Source organism: Suricata suricatta, chromosome 5 (assembly GCF_006229205.1).
Source record: "Suricata suricatta isolate VVHF042 chromosome 5, meerkat_22Aug2017_6uvM2_HiC, whole genome shotgun sequence".
NCBI lineage: Eukaryota > Metazoa > Chordata > Mammalia > Carnivora > Herpestidae > Suricata > Suricata suricatta.
The window spans coordinates 122662994-122683765 of NC_043704.1; positions in this window are offsets into that span (position 1 = coordinate 122662994).

The window sequence follows — 20772 nt, forward strand, 5'->3', positions numbered from 1 at the left end:
GAATGGTCATGGTTATAAGACTCGGTTTCTGGAACCTACTTGAAAAATCATGCTTTAGAAATAACATCACGGAAACCCAGTATATTGCATCTCTGTTTCAGTTTATTGCTCGAGTTAGCGCATGTGGTTGCTTTGAGGATTGGGAATGAACAAAATGAAACACAGATACCAGGCCCCAGCGTTGGGTAAAGAATGGGGAGTCTAACAGGACCTATCCTGCTTCTTGGGCCTGTGGCCACAAGTTAACTTGTTTTCTTATGGTGTCATTTGTTAAAGGGTAGAGCTGACTTAGAAATCACAGGACAGAACTGACCAGACCAGATAAAATACTCTGAGGAAGACTACTCAGTGCTTACGTCAGCCAACTGATCTACCTCTTTCTGTGGGGAGGAAAACCACAGGACACCCGCCAGAAGGGATTCGATAACTCAGTCAGAACCTGTTATACCTCTTCTCTGTCCTTCTTCCTTCTTGTCTCCTTCTCTACAGCGTTGTCTTCTCTGTTTCTCCTTCCTTCCTTCCTTCCATCCTTCCTTCCTTCCTTCCTTCCGTCCATCCTTCCTTCCTTCCTTCCCTCCCTGTCCACATGGTGGGGACAGTCTATTTAAAGATAAAGAGGAGGAATGAAGCATTTCTAGAGCAGGGATGAGTCAGGCAAAGGTTTGGCTGAAAGAAAAAGATAAGATTGGAAGTAAAAAATAATGTGGACATGTACACATGAACATGGCATTGAAAATTGGGTTACTTTAGTCCCAAAGGACAAAAGTGAGCCTGGTAAATTCTTGAGCAGGATATTGACAAATTTATAGATAAATACTATGGTAAAACTAGTATTGAGAAGTACATCATAATAGTGAGTGGAGGTAACTGTGGCATAGCTTTTATTTATTTATCAAGGAATAAAGCCATCCATCTCTCCCAGTTTTAGTTCAGAAAATCAGCAGTAATTCAGTCTGGAACACCTAAAGTTGCTTCTAAAGATCCACAGGGCCATTTCCTGTCTGTATTTGGGCTTAAGGGGTCCTGGAGAGTACTCAGGTTTTCCTCCTGGGCTCAGCGGGAGCAGCTCCTCCCTGGGCGAGTCTTCCCTCTCCGGCTCCATTCAGGTGCTTTTCCTCGGCCATTGTTTGCATCACACCCCCCCCCCCTTCCATCTGCCCACACTGGATCCTATGTCCCAGCCCCATGGTTCTCCACTCCTGTCACTGCTTGGATTTACACTCTTTTTTTGTTGTTGTTGTTTTATTTATTTTTGATACTTAGAGAGATAGAGCATGAGAGGGGGAGGGGCAGAGAGAGGAGACACAGAACCAGAAGCAGGCTCCAGGCTCTGAGGTAGCTGGCAGCACAGAGCCCGATGCGGGGCTCGAACCCACGAACGTGAGATCTGACCTGAGCCGAAGCCGGAGGCTTAACCGACTGAGCCACCCAGGCGCTCTGGATTTACACTCTTTAACTGGCTAATCTGCGGCCCCAGCACACAGCAGGGTGAATGTGGACTGGTTGAGCCTCCATAACCCTGGGCGGTCAGGCGGGATGTGCAGACACCATTCCATAGCCTTACTGGAAGACGACGTTTCTCACATATGCTTTCGACTATGTCTTGTCCTAAGAAGAGGCAAGGTTGTGAAACATCAGACTCCACGGGACTGTGCTAGGGTGGTTGCGGTTCTGACATCCTGTGATGTAAGCGCTGAGCTCCCTGGAAGGAGGCGGAGGAAGGGGCAGTGAGGCTGTTTGCTCAGCTTCTCTAGGGGAGTTGGAGCTGGAGGAGATCTACTACTCCATCATCTCCAACCCACCCGCATGTCCCAGGCCAATCAAGCACTCTTAATGTCAGAACCTTTAAGCAAAGCCAGACCCAAATAAGCCCTTTTTGTTGGTACAGCAAACACAGAAGGGAGTGGAGACACCGATCTGCACCGTTTGAGTTCTCTCTGGATCTCGTCTAGAACAGATGTAACTGCTGACGTGATGGTGATCGCCTCTCAGATCAGGTCTTGGCAGCTGCTGGACTCTCCACCTTCACAAACTGAAATATGTCTTTCAGTGAAGCAGGAGACAAGATCCAGGGTGCAGGGACGCCACTTTGGAGCCAGGACTCATTTCTCTTATAATGTTTCTCTTCCCAGGGTAATTATTCCAGAGCTGGTACACTTTTTTCATCCGCTCTTTTATACCTAAGGCCCATTCACTGGAAGCAGGGTCTAAATCTCATTGGCTTTATTATTTTTATCTTCCTTAGTAAGTTTGGTAAAACGCTAGAACTAAATTATTCCTGTGTAAGTACTCAATGCCCAGTATAAAGTTTCTCTTGCTTCTTGTTCACAATACTTCACCAACATAAACAAAACTTTGTTCCCTTTCTTTAGGCATAATGATAGCCACAAATACCATTTTATCAAATCATTTTATATTTGGTAAGAAGGAAATTAGAAGAGTGATTTTTTAAAATGTATTTATTTTAAGAGGGCAGAGACAGGGGACAGAGAGAGAGGGAGAGAGAATTCCAAGCAGGTTCTACACTGCCAGCCCGACGTGGGGCTTGAACTCTCACAAACCATGAGATTGTGACCTGAGCTGAAATCAAGAGCTGGACGCTTAACCAACTGAGCTACCCAGGCACCCCATGAGTGACCTGTTTTTGAATTGGTCAGTCCCAGGGACTTCAGGTATGAAGTTACTAGAGATAGATATTTCCAGATAGCTGGAAAAGCATGAGTGAAGGGTGACGATGGGACCTGTTAAAGGAAACAGGAAAGAGTCTAGTTGTTTGGGGGTTGACTGCATAGGAGAGAAAGCTGGAAAGGCAGGTTTGAAGTCACTCTGTACAGTCCTGAATTGGGTGGACAGTGGTGAATTGTTGGAGGCAATCCACATATAAACCCATTTTATCTTTTACCATCTCAAATCCAACCACAGAATGCTGAACCCTGTTGGAGAAGTTTTTACAACTTTGCTGTTAGAACTAAACAATGCACTGTCTTTTATCTCAGCAGCTTGGAGATCCCAGCTTAGCAGGCCTTCTATGTGATGTCAGTCTGTCGTGTGTTCCCCATTGTAAACTATCTGTAGACCTATCAAAACAGTTTCCTTGTGGCGCTTGGAAATTTCTTATTTAATAGATCTGATTAAAGCCATAGCTATAAACAGCGAGAAAACATTAAAAAATCATATGCAAGAAAATGCTTTGATTTGCATTTGAGGATGTTCACTTAAGGTGTAAAATGGAGAAGCGACTGGGAGTAAGGGTTGGGGGCAATATTTGAGGGAAGAAGAGGCGGGGGAGAGAAGATGGGGTCTGGAGGCATGCGCTGCAATGGACATGAAGGGGAGAGCATAAAGGCATGAACGGCTTAAAGACGAAATTCACAAGATTTGGATTATAGGTTGGATGTGAAGGTTTCTGACTAGAGTGGCTGGTGGATAATCATCCTGTTAGGGAAACCAAGCTTGGAAGGAAGATAATAAGTTATTTCTGAAATATTTAGAAAGAATTATCTTTAGACTCTACTTACACAAATAGTTTTAAAAACTTAACTTTGAAGGCAACTGCTACAGTTGCCAAAGTTGTTTTTAATATGAAAGTTGCTTGTTTCATTGAGTTGTCTCTGCTTAGGCACTTCTTGTGACAGATGTGTTCCAACTCAATTATGCTTCCCCAGAGTGGGCATGTCTCGACAATTTTATTTTAAAAGCTTCTAAATGCACCACCTCAGTTTTGAAGCTTCCTGCATTGATTTGGAAAGCATAAAAACTAGAACCAGAATAAGAAAGAATTTCTAGCCGTCAGTTGTTCACTTGTCAAATGTTCACCAAATGTGGGCTATAAAATGATGTTTAGGACACTGGAGGTGAAATGAGGGGCTCCCAAAGAGGTAGGGAAGACTTTTGGTAGGGCCTGATAGGATGCTAGGTGGGACTAAGGCAGAAGCCTGTGGAGAGGGTACCTCATCCAGCCTCAGGGGACTCCAGCAGAGGGGGCTGTGCCTTTGACGCACCCTTCCCCCCAGCATTGCCTGCAACCTTGGTGACCTCAGCAGCTATAACTACACCAACAACCTCAGAGGCATATGCGGCCACATGGCACTGGTGACCGCCTGGCACAGGGGGTGGAGCTTGGAAAGTGCACACTCCCAAATATAGCTAGGAGGCAATTCAGACAACAGAAACAAAACTTGTGCTATAGCGCCACCTGCTGGAAGATAAAAGAAAGGCCTCTAATCTCCAATTTGTTAACTGCTAAAACAAGTAAACAAAGCTTTACGTAAGTCAGAAAGGTGCTCACTATTTCAAAGGCACTGGCAGAGGTACATCTCTTCAAACAGCATGAAAAGTTATGGTAACACAGTCTCATGAAAAGAAAATGATAATTCTCCAGCAACCAAACCCAAAGTCATGGAAAATTGCGCTGTCATGAAGAAATTCAGTAAATTCCAAGAAAATTCAGAAGGTCAATTCAATGGGCTCAAGAATAAAATTAATTAGTAGAAGGAGGGCATTACCAAAGAGATTGAAATTCTAAAAAACAACCAGAAAGAAATTCTGGAGCTGAGGAACACAGTAAATGAGATAAAGAATACATTAGCAAGCACTGGTAATAGAGCAGAACAGATGGAAGATTCTAGAAGTGATTTGAGTGGAAGAGGAGAAGTAAATAAAATTAAAAAAAACCTGAAGAATCCCTATGAGAGCTATCAGACTTCATTAGGAGAGCCAACGTAAGAATAGTGGGTATACCATATGTTTTCACTCATAAATGTAACAGGAGAAACTTAGCAAAGGACTATGGGGGACAAATAGGGGGGAAATAGTTGGGGAGAGGGAGGGAGGCAAACCATGAGAGACTCTTGAATACTGAGAACAAACTGAGGGCTGAGGGGGGAGGGGGCAAGAGGAAGGAGGGTGATGGGTATGGAGGGAGGGCACTTGTCGGGATGAGCACTGGGTGTTACATGGAAACCAACTTGACAATAAACAATAAAAGAAAATAAAAGTGGGTATACCAGAAGGAGAAGAGAAGGAGAAGAGGGCTGAGAGGTTATTTAAAGAAACGATAGCTGAGAACTTCCTAAACTTGGGGAGAGAACTAGACATATAATTCCATGAAGCTAATAGACTGCCTTACTATCTCAATGAAAACCAGCTTTTCCAAGATATATTATAATGAAACTCTCAAAAGTCAATGATGAAGAAAAAATCTTTAAGGCAACCAAGGGGGAAGAAAGTAATCTAAAAAGAAACCCCTATTAGACTGTCCTCAGATTTCTCAGAGGAAACTCTATAGGCCAGGAGAGAGTGGAACAACATATTCAAAGAACTGAAAGATAAAAATTACCAGTCAAGAATACTCTATCCAGCGAAGTTATTCTCTAGGTCGGAAGGAACAATAGCGGCTTTCCCAGACAAACAAAAGATGAAGGAGTTTATCACCACTAGAACTGCCTTATGAGAAATACTGAAAGGAGCTCTTCTCCCTGAAACAATAACACAAAAGTACACAACATTTTGAGTAAGGTGTCAAATAGACATGCAGAATCAGAAAATTGTAACTAACTCTATTTTAGAATAGGGTGTTAAACAATTATAGATCAAAGTGAAAGGAAAAAAGGTATTAAAAATAACCCTAGTCACTACCATTTGGCAATGAACTCACACCATGAAAAGGGATACCTTGTGATAACAAAAGTATAAAGGGGAGGAGGAAAATCCAGAACTGTATAAACAAGTGAAAATAAGTTTCTATCGGCAGAAAAAGGACTATTTTGTTTATGAGACATTTTACAAAAACCTCATGGTAACCACAAAACAAAAATATAGAACAAAGACACAAAACATAAAAAAGGGGAAATTGAACAAATCATCATAGAAAACCACCAACTAAAAATGTAGACAGAAACACAAGAAGGAAGAAATCATGGAGATAGAAACCAACTAGAAACAAAGTATAAAATGGGAATAGAAAGTCCTCATATATCAGTAATCACCCTGTGAGTGGATTGCACGCACCAATCAAAAGGCACAGAGTGGCTGGGTGGATTAAAAATAAGACCCAACTGTATGCTGCCATTCAGAGACTTATTTCAGCATCAAATAAACAAAGCTTAAAGTGAAGGGGTGCAAGATGATACTCCAAGAAAATGGTAACAAAAAGAAAGCGGGTATAGCCATACTTGTATCAGACAAAATGGATATCAAGCCAGAAGTGGTAATAAGAGGCAAAGAAGGTCACTTTAGAATGGTAAAAAGGGGTCAATATATCCAACATCCAAGCAATGAAATACACTAAACAAACACCAATAGATCTTAAGGAGAAATAGACAGCAACTGACTTCTCTGGTGATTCTACCAAGTATTCATGTATTTACTTTTGGTGTTTTTATTTACTTTTGAGAGAGAGAGGAGAGGCAGTAGGTGAGGGGCAGAGAGAGAGAGGAAGACTGAGGATCTGAAGCAGGTAATGTGCTGACAGCAGAGAGCCTGAGGTGGGGCTCAAACTCACAAACCATGAGATCATAACCTGAGCTGAAGTTGGATGCTTAACCGACTGTGCCACCCATGAGCTTTTTTTGCCAAACATTTAAAGAAAAATGAATACCGACCCTTCTCAAACCTTTCCAAAATATTGAGGAAGAGGTAACATTTCCAAACTCATTTCAGAAAGCCAGCATTACCTTGATACTAAAGCAGATAAGGATATTACAAGAAAAGATAACTGTAGACCAATATCATTGATGAACATAGATGGAAAAATTCTCAATAAAATATTAGCAAACTGAATTCAAGAACACATTAACAGGATTACACAGCATGACCAAGTGGGATTTATCGCTGAGTACAAGGATGATTCAACATATGCAAATTATCACGTCAATAATATGAAACATAAAAATCACATGATCGTCTCAACAGATGCAGAAAAAAGCATTGACAAAATTCAACATTCGTTCATGATAAAAACCCTTAACATAGTGGATGTAGTGAGAACATACCAATATAATAAAGGCCATATACAATAAACCCAGTGCTAACATTATAATCAACAGAGAAAATTGAGAGTGTTACCTCTTACATCAGGTAGAAGACAAAGTTGCTAACTCTCAACACTCTTATAGTTCTGGAAGTCCTAGGAGCTACTGAGGAAGACAAAGAAATAAAGGGCATCCAAGTCAGAAAGGCAGAAGTAAAATGGTTGCTATAGGCTGATATAATCTTCTATACAGAAGATCCTAAAGAGTCAGTTGAAAAACTGTTGAAGTTAATCAGTGATTTCAGTAAAATGCCAGGTTACAAAATCAACTTACAGAAATCAGATCTAATGTGCAGTGTCATAAAAAAATCCATAATACTGCATGATAGTGATGTGTTGTGAAAATCACCTTACAATATGTAAATATATCAAAGTAACATGTTGTACACCTTAAATTTATAAATTGTAGCATGTCAAAATTATTGGATAAAAATAATACATATGGATCCCACACATTATACATCTAAATAGTGAAATGACCTAAACCAAACAATTAAATAAACTATAGTCAATCAAAAACCTCCTGTGTTACAAAGAGTTGAGTAAGAGCAAGCTAGGTGAAGAGAGGAGAGAAGAGATATCAAGCAGAAGGGACAAGATGAGCAAAGCAATGGAGGGGAGTCATCCAGGATGGATGACCGGGGGAAGTTGTGAGATGTTTGCCCCAGATAGCTTGAAGAAAAGGCCGTATCTAACGCGTCTGGGATGCGTATGTAGGATGTGTGATGCCCCAAGCCCGGGTGAGTCTCATGTAATTTCACAAGGTTGCTCTATACCTAAGAAATATGCTGAGCATTTTTTTCTCTGACACGTAAAATTTTGGGGGTGTCTGGGTGGCTCAGTGGGTTAAGTGTGTGACTCTTGATCTCAGGGTCATGAGTTCAAGCTCTGCACTGGGCTCCATGTTGCAGGCCTACTGAAAGAAAGAAAGAAAAAGAAAGGACGAAAGAAGGAAGGAAAAAGAAAAGAGAAAGAAAGGAAGGGAGAAAGAAAGAAAGGAAAAGAAAAGAAATGTCATAGCACATTGGGTTTCTCAGAAAGTTAGATGACAAATCCAAACACAGCCACTTGGTAGTGCCTTCAGCATCGTGGTGTGCACTGAATTTCCCTCAGTGAAAGCAAAACTCCACCTGCTTCTTGCTACTTCTCTCCTAAAAGGAAAGGACTGTAAATAAATGCTCTGGTTGCATCTTTCATTTGAACAGAGGCATGCAACATATTATGTTCCCTGCCTGCCATTTCTTAGTGAAAGGACACCTTTCCTCCTGCTCTGCTGTGTATTGGAGCCCATTAATTAGAGCAAGCTTTATCTAGCAAGCTTCGAATTCCTCCTTTTCTACCCCTCTTCTTCAGCTATACCTCTCTTGGTTTCTGAAAGCAAGGACAGGTCACTTGCTTTTGTCATGAACATTGGGATGAAATGTTCTGATGAACACACATGTGTGTGTGTACACAAAGGCATGAAAGCCCATTTTTAATCGGAAGTGTTTTGTTTTCCTTGGGTTTTAAACTTTAAATGCAGCTCACACTCCCCCTCTTAGGCTAGTTTTCCAAGCGGCTTTATTTCTCTGGGGCCATGCTTTCATGGTGCAGTATAATAGCTTTTGTTTCAGAAGTACAGGGCAAGAGGACCCTGAATGCCAGAGGTCCGCATTGTATCTATAACGGTAGATTTGGATGGCAAAACAGAGGTTGGGGGAAGGTGGGAGCAGTGTTTCCCATTGGTGAGCCCGAGTCCTTCTAGCAACATGGGCACAATGGGCACCATTCTGAGCACAGAACAGGCTCTGGCGGCTGAGGCACCAACACTCATTCATGTCCCAACAATGGGCCCTGCACTGCAACCTTGCCCAACACGATGGCACCTGCTTCTCCGGGTGATTGTTAGAGGAAAAAAGAACTTTGTCTCCTGTGTATCCACTGAGACTTGTGTGTTACCATGTCTTTCTTTAAAAAAAATTAAATTTTGCCTTCCCATTCTTTTCTTTCTTCCTCTTTCCAAAGTAAAAGGACTAAAGTGAATGTCAGTCTTGGTTCCAGAATTGGGAAATCCAATGGAGAACTTGAAATGATTGGTAGGAAAAGAAAAAAGTGGATGGAGGGAACAAATTAAAGAAGGTCTCATTTACTGCATTGGTTGATTCATACTGTTAGTGAGGAAGGGGGAAATGCAGGCAGGTAGCTGTCTCAGGCTTGGAACCCATGAAGAGTGACGCTCAGGAAGGGCTTGAGCTTCTGAGTCAACACTAATGAATTGTGAAGGTCTCAGAGCAGGACTGAGCTAGAGGAGTTGCTTGTCTACTAGCTGAGACTTATTCCATTGCTGTGGACACAAATTCAGATCTGTGCAAGCATCACTTTTTGTGGAAATTCCAATGCCTTCAGGTGTATTGAAATTCATTATTTCAATAATTATATTTTTTATCTCAATAATTATTATTTTATTTATTATTTTAATTGTGAGATGCCTGGGTGGCTCAGTTGGTTGAGTGTCCAACTCTTGGTTTCAGTTCAGGTCATAATCCCAGGGTTGGGGGATTGAGCCCTACATTGGACTCTGTGCTGAGCATGAAGCCTGCTGGAGATTTGCTCTCTCTCTCTCTCTCTCTCTCCCTCTCTCTCTCTCTCTCTCTCTCTCTCTCTCCCTCTGTTCCTCTCCCCATCCCTCCAATAAATAAATAAAATTTTAATTGTTTAATTTTTTTCTTTGTTTATTTAAAATTTTTATGTTCACTTGTCGTCTGTTTTCTTTTACTTTGTATTCAGTCAGGCAGCCTTACAAAGTGCCTTGCTATGTTTTGAAACAAGTTTTTTTCTGGAAGTTGACTTGTTTGGGGACTTCTAGAGTCAGACCCGTAGAGGTTTGAATCCCAGCTCCATCTCTTAGCAGTTGTGTGACCTTAGGCAAGTTAGTTACCATCCCAGCTCTTATTTTCCTACCTATAAAATGAGGTGATGATAGTGTCTATTTAAGGGGTAGTTGTAGGATCAAATGTGAAGCACTGAAGAGTACTTGGCACCTAGTGAACCTCAGTACACTTCAACTGCTGCTGATGCAGATCAGATAGACACCAAAAGCCCCTAAATGAGTCCTAATGTTTTATTTTTATTTTTGAGAGAGAGACAGAGAGGGAGAGAGAGAGAAAGAGAGAGAGAGAGAGAGAGGGAGAGAGAGAGAGGCAGGGCAGAGAGAGAGGAGACACAGAATCTGAAGCACGCTCCAGGCTCTGAGCCCCACATGGGGCTCGATCCTACCAATGTGAGATTATGACCTGAGCTAAAGTTGGACACTTAACCGACTGAGCCACCCAGGTGCCCCAAGTCTTAGTATTTTCTCATTACAATTGATAGTTTTCCTTCACCCAAATCATTGGTTAGCTACATAAAGACAGCATAGCTGCTCCTGTAGCTTTCCCTGTGGCCAGGAAGGCTGGCTGTACCTTTTTATTCTTTGCTCTATGTTGTATGCGGGCTGGTCCACCAGTACCTGAACTACTTATTCCCTTGACTGCTTTTTCCAAATGGAGAAGGATTTTTCAGTCATTTTACTAATGAGCTGCCTTTTTCATTATTTAATAACACAGTTTATATTTTTGCATTTTAAACATGTCACTGCAGTCCTTAATCACAGATTTGGCTCAGAGGTAAAAAAAGAAATTCAAATCAAATACCTGACATCATAATGATTTATAAACATTTTATTATGATGATTTTTCTCACTAATGTAAATAGTTTCTTTTATCGAATCAGTTTGTACAAGGGGATTCTGATCAAAGACAGAATTCCTGCCCATTCTCTGTGCAAAGGGAATGTGTAATATTAATCTGAAAAACTATATGTGAATGGATATTTCTAAGACATATAAAAAGCTACAAATTTATTTTAATGCAACATCAAAACAAAAACATGAAGTGTGACAAAGACTTTATGTGTAAGTAAAGGGCGAGTTGTCTAGATGGCAGGAGCGAGAAAAGTGGGCGAGCCAGGATCTGTGAGCTCTGTCAGAAATGGCAAAGGGGCTGCCTCAGGGACAGGTGAAGGGAGTAATATGCAAGGAGGAAGGAAATATTTCCAAGAAAATTTCCTGGACTGAAGGCTGAGATGTTCCAATTCTTCCATGCCCCTGAGTTAGGCTGTGACTATCACCAAAGTTAATCACCTGAAAATCCTGACTATGATCTCCTTCTTACCTCTCTTATGAAAGCAGAATTAAAACTGTCAGTATCTGTCTAAATGAAAGGTTTCAGTCATTTATAGGACCGTTTCTGGAAGATCCTGGTGGAGGTGATCATAACAGCATAACAGCAAAGAAGGCAATGGACCTGCCATTCTATGTAGCGGTTATCCCTTTGAAGAACTATTTACCCCTTTAAGCTTCTGTTCCCTCATCTATATGCTGGGGATAGCAGTCACAACTTTTTTTTCATGTTGGCTATTTATTTATTTATTTATTAATAGTTTATTGTCAAATTAGTTTCCATATAACACCCAGTGTTTCTCCCCACAAGGGTCCCCCTCCATGACTATCACCTCCTTCCCCCAGCCCCCTCCCCCTTCAGCCCTCAGTTCGTTTTCAGTATTTAATAGTCTCTCATGATTTGTGTCCCTCTCTCTCCCCAACTCTCTTTCCCTCTTCCCCTCCCTATGGTCCTCTGTTAGGTTTCTCCTGTTAGACCTATGAGTGCAAACATATGGTATCTGTACTTCTCTGCCTGACTTATTTCGCTTAGCATGACACCCTCAAGGTCCATCCACTTTGCTACAAATGGCCAAATTTCATTCTTTCTCATTGTCATGCAGTACTCCATTGCGTATATATCACATCTTCTTGATCCACTCATCAGGTGATGGACATTTAGGCTCTTTCCATGATTTGGCTATTGTAGAAAGTGTGCTATGAACATTGGGGTACATGTGCCCCTATGCATCAGCATTTCTGTATCCCTTGGGTAAATCCCTAGCAGTGCTATTGCTGGGTCATAGGAGAGTTTTTTTAAGGAACCTCCACACTGTTTTCCAGAGCGGCTGCACCAGTTTACATTCCCACCAACAGTGTAGGAGGGTGCCCGTCTCTCCACACCCTTGCCAGCATCTACAGTCTCTTGATTCGTTCATTTTAGCCACTCTGACCAGTATGAGGTGGTATCTCAGTGTGGTTTTGACTTGTACTTCCCTGATGATAAGTGATGCTGAGCATCGTTTCATGTGTCTGTTGGCCATTTGGATGTCCTCTAGTAGTCACAACTTCTAAGGAACATTGAAAGGATGGCTGCAGAGCTCAGTGTCTGACATGTAGGAAGGGCTCAGTAAATATTCATCATCATCATCATCTTCTTCATAATCTTCATCATTATCATCTTCAAAAAGAATGGTTGTAGCCATCTCCATGACATAGTGCACTATATTTCATTTAGCATCAATCGCTTCAATCTAGAAGCCCTTGACCCTCTCACCTGGTCCTTTCCCATTCATATGCCCTGCTGCTGGTAAACATTTCTACCTCAAATCTTTCAAAATACTTTTCCTCTTAAAACCAATGAATTAGGCTCATATTTGAAACTGAAGTGTTGTCAGAAAAATTCGGAAAAAACTTTAGGCACTGAGTGTTGGTCAAAAATGGACCTGTGTGTCAGCTCCAGCCAACTGAACCATGTTTTATCCAAGAAAGATTGATTAGTTGATGAGATATACATCATCTTGGCTTCCAAGTCCTAGAGGCCATCAAAGGTATCCTGATGTTAAAGATATCACTATTTTAATGATCCCTGCTGAAGAGTATTAAAAAAAAAAAAAGCTGTGCTTTCAGGCCTTAAGACTTATTGCTTGTATTTTCACAGCTTTCTTAAAGTAAAAAGGGGTGTTGTGGAAAATGATAAAATTTATCATTTATAGCGAAATATTAATGTAGCAGCAGGAGATTCGATGAGGCCATCTATCTATGAGCATTCAGACTTCAAAGGAAGCATAAACACGAAATTAATGGTTTGTCTAGTGTAAGAGAAAAATAAATGCAAATGTGGGCTCATTAATATCAAGTGGATGACTTCTTGGTTTATGGGGTTTGGATTGATTTTGTCAAAGGCCAATAGATTTATTTTAAAAAGTCTTTGAAATTTAGCATCCATACACCCATTATTGAGAGAAATAAAACTCCTAGCACTCCCAGACGGCCTCTCTTCCTCCTCCTCCTCCCCCCTTTCCTAGATGTTACTTTACTGAGATAAAGTTCTTACATTAGGACTTACTTTCACGCTGAAATATGTCCCTTGTAGGAACTGCAATAAACGCCAGCATTTTCCGCAGCATTAGTTTATGGGCAGAGTGAATTTTAATGGCATCATAATCTCGTGGCAATCAATTGCGGTGCTTGGGAAAAAAAACCCTCTGGGGGTGTCCATTAAATGGGCTTTGCATCACTTTTAATGCTCCAAAATCTTGAAGTCTCTCCTCGTCTTTCCTGTTTGTCTATAGACAAAATAGTTTTTCTTTTTCCCCTCGTTTTAGGCTGAAGTAGAGTTAAAGACTTTTATTTATCATTTAATTCTCTGATGAAGAGGAAAAAAAATCACTTTTTTTTCTTTCACTTGGACAAGGTCATGAGTCTGTTGGTTCTGATACAAAGTAGGAAACTGAAGCAGGGGTCTTGGTGATTGTGAAGTGCCTCTGCCATGGTCAACGTCTAGCTTTTGTTGTTGTTAAGTTATCCCGAGTAGAGGGGTCCCCCTATTTTAAAGAGAAACCCTACACAGTGGCTCCTATTCTTTCTGAGCGTATGCTTTCTGTCTATTCTAGTCTACCTCCAACTCCAATATAATCTCCATATCTGTCTCCCTCTATATCTCACACCTGAATGTTAAGCATAGATAGCATATGGGTTATCATAATTATCTAAGGGAAACTGGCCATTTCCATTTTTATTTGTTTGTTTAGTTTTTTGCCTTCAAGAGATGACTTGAATTTTGCAGGGTTAACTGTATTCGTATTTCTTAACTATTTTGCAACACTTTCTTACTTCAGTATCTGTAACCCATCTTGAAGATTTATGTGCACAACAAACTAATTTGGGAAAAGAGAGTGATTAGGACTTGGTTCTGTGGTTGGTTCTCCACAAACTTGAAGGTGAAGTTAACCATGTTATGCTCTGAGAGTTAAATTGTAAAGTCAGTATATGATGAAGAAGACCCAAGATATGCAAAGTAACCATAAAGAGGAGAAGGCATTGAGGCCAGCAGACTTCACTGCAACCTGATTTAGTACATTCACCAATTTGATGAACAAAATGATATGTCAATTTGTTGATCAGCTATAGGAGTGGAGAGAAAGAAAAACCATAGAAACAAATGTTGGTGTTCCCATTCCAGCCCTTTTCATGGGAAAAGGAACCGTACAGCCAAAGGATGGAACAGACTATTCCTACAGTGAAATGGCTGCATTGGGATAGATTAACTAGGGCTATTTGTGGGAGTCACTTATCAGAATGTCTTCCCATTCTTAAATCCCCTTCTTTGAGACTCTGTTTCACCTACCTATAAGCATAGACTTGGCCAGAATTCACGGTACCAGGGGAGGGCCTCTGACCCAAGTTCAGTTATTTGAAATTTGGCTCCTGAAAATTTGGAGGATGTCCTGGATAGCTTCAACTGACCCATTGGATTGAGGACATAAAATTCACTAGCCTTGACATGATCATGTTTGGTCAAAGTATACTTAAGCAGTAGAAACAAGTCAGTAGGAAAAAGGAGAAAGTTGAGAAGGGGATATGAAGTGACAAGTGGAGATGCTGGGGAGGGAGAGATGTGGTGGGACAGGGCTTGAGAAAGCCTGAGGCTTTCTGGCTTCTAGTTTTATCCCTGATGAAGCCACACCCTACTCTCTGCCTTAGGGATGCCCTGCTTCTTTATAACTAATCCTCTTGGTCTGAGGGAAGAAAGTGGGCATTGAGAAAAAGCTCTCACACATGACTTCACTTTCAGACTTCTGCAGCACACTGCCCGGTAAGGAAGAGTGCCTGGTTATGTAATGTAAAGATCATAGTATATGATTTTAATTAAATAAAAAATGTTGGTTGAAGATGTTGCGAACAATGGAAGCATAAGTGAACAAGAAAATGGCTGAGCTGACCCTTCTGCCGCCTCCTCGACTGAGTGCTTCATCAGCCACCATATGAGGGAAAAAGAATGAAAATCTAATCAAGTATGAAAGGAAGAGCAACCAATACAAGTTCCCAATTCTAAAGACTATTAGAAATATGAATTACAGCCACTATCATTAACAAAAAGCCTTTATGCATGTTATACATTGACCTTGAGATATTAACCAGAACTAAAAATTAGCAAGACGTAAAACCCAGATGTTTAGAGCATGAGGGCAAGCCTGTATGATTTTTTTTTCAAAAATGCCTAAGGTAGTTTTTGACAATGTTTAAACTTTGTAATATTCAGTTCACTCCTTCAGTGTTTTAAGTAAAACTCAACAATAAAAATGATTAGAAGCACCTTAAATATCTAACTTAGGAATGAATACAAAAAACCAAATGTTGGGAAGATGCTTAATTCTCCCTTCCATGGTAAAGAAAATAGTTAATACAATATAATATGGTGATGAACCAAAACATATTCCTTTCCTTTGTCAACTACTATGTGTCTAAATACTATTAGAGACCTAGAAAACATTGCTGAAGATGTGACTAAACAGATATTAGAAAAGTCATGTAGTGTACAACATTTTCTATATAGTTGGATGAACATATAGGTGTCTCATGTATGACTCAGCTGGAGTTGGTGGCAGGAAACAGTTACACAAATACATAGCATTTATCATAATAGCCCCAACCTGTAAATAACCCAAAAGAATAAATTGTAAAGTGTTTGCATACATATGAATACCATACAGCACTAAAAATGAAGAAGCCACCCACAATATATTGACAAAAGATTTTTTTAAAGTTTTTTATTTATTTTGAGAGAGAGCCAGTAGGGGAGGGGCAGAGAGAGAGAGAGAGAGAGAGAGAGAGAGAGAGAGAGAGAGAGAATGAATCCCCAGCAGGCTCCATGCTGTCAGTGCAGAGCCCGGCTCATTGCTGGATCCCACAAACTGTGAGATCATGACCTGAGCCAAGATCAAGAGTCTGACACTCAACTGACTGAGCCACCCAGGCCCCTCAAGGCAAGGGGACACAAAAAGCGGCAGCCATGAAAGGTTACACTCCGCACCCCACCGCTCAGGTATTATTCTACTGGGACAACTTCTAGTACAGCATAAGAGGCCCTGGCTCTCCGTAGACCTGACAACACAGTCTGTCCCCAAACTCCTCTTCCTCTGTGCCCCTCCTTCAGGTGAAAAGGTTAGCTCAAGGTTGCATTTCTTCTTGTTTCTTTAATTTGAGAGAAACTGACTTCCTTTCATATGTTTCATATTCTTTTCCAGTGAAGCATCTGTTCAAATTCTGTGCTTACTTTTCTTTGGGCTGTTTTCCTTCTATTTTCTTCTGGAACTTCTTTATTTTACTTTATGATTATATAATAATGGCACATCATCTAACTCAGGAAGTTTTGGAACACTCTATGCATCATAAGCATTATCCAGTTAAAGAACCTTCCTTCACATAGTCATTTGATGGTACCTGTCAAATGTGAAACCCTAAATTTAAACTTGCTATCTATGTGGCACTATGGACATTTACTTAAGGCTTCATGAATTTAGCGTCCTATACTAAATGGGAACAAGAAGAGAGTGCCAGAAATGGACTCTCTCCTTAAAGAACCTGGTTGGAAGAAGGGGAGACTCTCACAGAAAGCCACTCAAGACACATTTATGGAGTGACCTACTACCAACCATGAAATAAATTGACAAAAATTAAAGTGACAGGTTCTGATAAGGGAGTAAATGAAGGTGTAATCAGGGTGTTGTGTGGTAGGCAACTCTGGACTTCCTGTAGGAGACAAAATCTGAGCTCAGATTTCAAGGAAGTGATTATATATTTTAGACACTATAATTTTTAGAGTAGATAGAACATATGCATTTTGGGTGAAAATAATACTCCATCCTCAGGGAAAACTCAAATTTATTTAAATTTAGTTTATTTTTAAGATTATGAAGGATAAGAGGAAAATGACATTGAACATCTTTCATTTGGCCACATGAAGCTGGCACTGACCAAATGGTTCTGCTAAAACAATTCTGTTTGGTATTCTGCCATCTCTCTGGGAATTAGATGGTAGTTCCAATAAAATTACATTTTCTGCCCTTTTTATACACACAGCTAGTTTTCTGGTGAGTCTCTCCTGTAGTCAGCTTGCTTTCTATTTGCATATGGGTGTGAACGAATGATAGAGAATGTGAGAAGGTTAAGAGCTGATGAAATTTTTGCTTAATTTACTCTATTATATTTATATTACATTATAAAGTTTTCTGTATTTGTTTGTATGCCTTTATGCCTCCTACGTACCAACTTTTGATGTTCTGCACAACTAAATTTGTGCAGTTACACAAGATGGTGTGGAACTGAACCCAGAAAGCATGCTGAGCCATAAGCCAATAACAGGCAAAGGATTTCATTTAGTCTAAGACACACATCTTTAGACAGTTTAACATATCTGTAGGGATGACATTTTGGCTTAGAAGTAAGTAGAGCTTTTCCAGAGATGATCTGCCCATCACTGGGGTGGGGGGGCACTGCCAACCCAAGATCACTTTAAACTTGTGGCTTGAAGTGTTTGGGGTCACACTGATAGGGAGAATTTAGACTGAATATTTGCTTGAGTCCCAGCTTATGGTTCAAATTCCTTCTTTCATCCAGAGCCAAGATTAATAAAGGCAAACAGTTTTCTTGTTTTTAGTCTCTCATTGAGGACATATAGCACGTTCCATGCCTCAGCTCTATAACCCATCTTGGGCACATTTCTCTCTCTTTTTAAAAAAAAAATTTTTTTTAACATTTATTTATTTTTGAGAGAGAGAGAGACAGAGTGTGAGCAGGGGAGAGTCATAGAGAGAGGGACACACAGAATCAGAAGCAGGCTCCAGGCTCTGAGCTAGCTGTCAGCACAGAGCCCGATGCGGGGCTTGAACCCACAAACCATGAGATCATGACCTGAGCTGAAGTCGGATGCTCAACCAACTGAGCCACCCAGGCACCCCATGTTTCTCTCTTAATGGTACATAACATAATGGTATAAATGTTGAAAATCTTGGAGCAGAAGATTCAGACATGAATGTGGGAATTTCTATAGGAATATGTCAACAAATTCTGTTTTCTTCACAAAGGGTGATTTTAATGATTCAAAGTATTATTTTAAGGAGCTATCCTCAGGTACACAGAATTTGCTCCATGGCAACTTAATGTGAACTTGGCATCTGGTGTAAATAGTCACTGAATCTTACTTTCTTGATGAAATGCAATAAGAAACAAATTTCATTTTGGAGAAAAAGTGCTTTCAATTTTTAAAGAAGTGTTGACTTTTTTCCCCCTGGGCTCTGTTGCTTTCTATATTTATCACTCCTTTTAATTACATTTTAAAAGTAAAAGTCTCATTGACTCTCGATTTGCCATCACGTGAGTTGATTTCATTCTTTTCTAGTGGACTTGCGTAATGGTTCTGAGTTCTCAGTTCCTGACTGAGATACGGGGCCGGACACAATGGAAATGGATGAGCTGGACTTGAGTTGAAGAAGTGGAAGGGAAGAAGTGGTCAGATTCAGAACGGAGCCAGCAGCCTTCGCTGGTAGATTTGATGAGAGGAGAGAGGGAAAGTGAGAAGCGGAAGATGATGATAAAGATTTGGGAATGAGTGGCACTGGAGGAGAAGCAAGTCATTGGGGGGACCATTTTGCTGAGTGGGTATCACTAATTTCCATGACAGTTTTGGAAAACTCAGTCAAATAGCCCCCAAAATATTTGTGAAATGTGATGCTGCCTCTAGCAACAGGATAGCCAGTTTTGTCAGAAAAAAACATGTCTCCCAAGTCACTGGAAATAACTGAAGAGCCAAAGAGAAGTACAGGCTCATTAGGACTATCAATGGGACATTGGTCTTTTTGATCTCTGTCTGCATGCTAAGGAAAGGGTAAGTGAGCCTCCTTTTCATCTTCCCCATCACACTTTAAAGGCTGCTCTAATGTTCCCACCAACTGAATAATTTTCATTTCCAACTCTAATCAATTTGTGAATAAATATCCTTTGGAGATGTGAGCTGCTTTAAATGATGGCTACCTTTCCACCTTTAATCTATGACACTACAGAACTCTTGAGAGAAAATAGCTCCTCGTGTCTTTATTCCCTCTCTGAGTTCACATATGCAGCACACCTCCTTTTTTATTATTACATAATAATGTCTTTAGTAGGTGAATAAAAGGTTGCACAAGTTTTGCAAAAATGAGAGGCTATTCACCCTTGCTACCTTTAATCTCCTGCATTCTCCTGTTAATGAGTATAAATTATCAAAGCCATTTCTCAAAGTCTTTATATAGGACAATACCAGTGCCAGATCATTCTCAGGAAAGGCTCTTTTTAAATATCATAATTAGTGGTATTATCTTTAATCTTTTGTGGTGTGAAAATCAAGGACAACGTGAAACTTGATACAAGATAGAAAACTGCTTGTTTGGGTGAGTTTCAGGAGATAAAAATGGGGGTTTGAATCAGGCCTTCTTGCTTTGGAGAGCTCTTAAAGATTCCAAAAGTATGAGAATATTGATAAATTTCTTTGAGTATATTTCTTTTAAGATTTGGTTTATTGCTTTGATCAGATGAGATTCAGTTTAATCCTCTTCTTTCAGTTCAAAAGGTTCAAGAGCCAAGCATTTTCTAGAAACATCTGAATATATCAATCTAATTGCTCCTCATGGAGCATTTGTTTTTTTGGGACTCTATTCGGTAAGTTTTTGAAATACATTCATGTCAAACTTGCAGGTTCAAGTTGGTGAATTGAATCAACATAGTTACCACTCTTCCCTGTCAAAACCCTAAAAGTATATTAAAATGCAAAAATAAAAGCACAACATACAAATAAAAAGCAAACAAACAAAAACAGCAGTGACAGCTCTGGAAATAGTGCAGGGTACATACATCGACTGAAAATTTTGAAGAAGCTCTGAAAAATAGAAAACAAATTGGACAAAACTAATAGAAAAGTCAATTCATGCTTACAAACTCTATTAATCCGCACCAGCAAGAAGGAAGTAAGTTGATGGATTTCCCCAGCTGGGTTCCAGAAAAATTGAAAGCCCAAAGTAAGAGGGACAAGGACATTGTTGGAACTGTTAGTACTACCCTTTTACCCCACACCCCCAACACACACACACATACACACACACACACACACACACACACACACACTGGTTGTCTGAAGCCATTAATTTCTGGCTTCACTTGGCATGAATCTTGCTAAGTCAAAGGGAGGATTTTTCTAACAGTCATGTTAGCTTTAACAGTAGGTCCAAAAAAGGAGGGAGTGGGGTTATAAAATATTTTAAACATTACAGCAATAATGGCAAAACCAAACCAAACTGGACAGAGCAGTGAAATTCCTGAAGGCCATTTTACTCTGTATCAGTTGTGATACTTTCTACTGGTCATTAGATTTTTAATCAGATCCAGGCATATTTTAGATGCCTGCAGCAGAAGCTAGAGGAAACTTCAAGAAGGGGACCCATGGAAGGACTTTGGGAATTGTGTCAAAACTTGAACATGACGCAGTTGGCCACCATGAAGCCTCAAGCTTTCTTTGGGGCTGTTGGCAGTC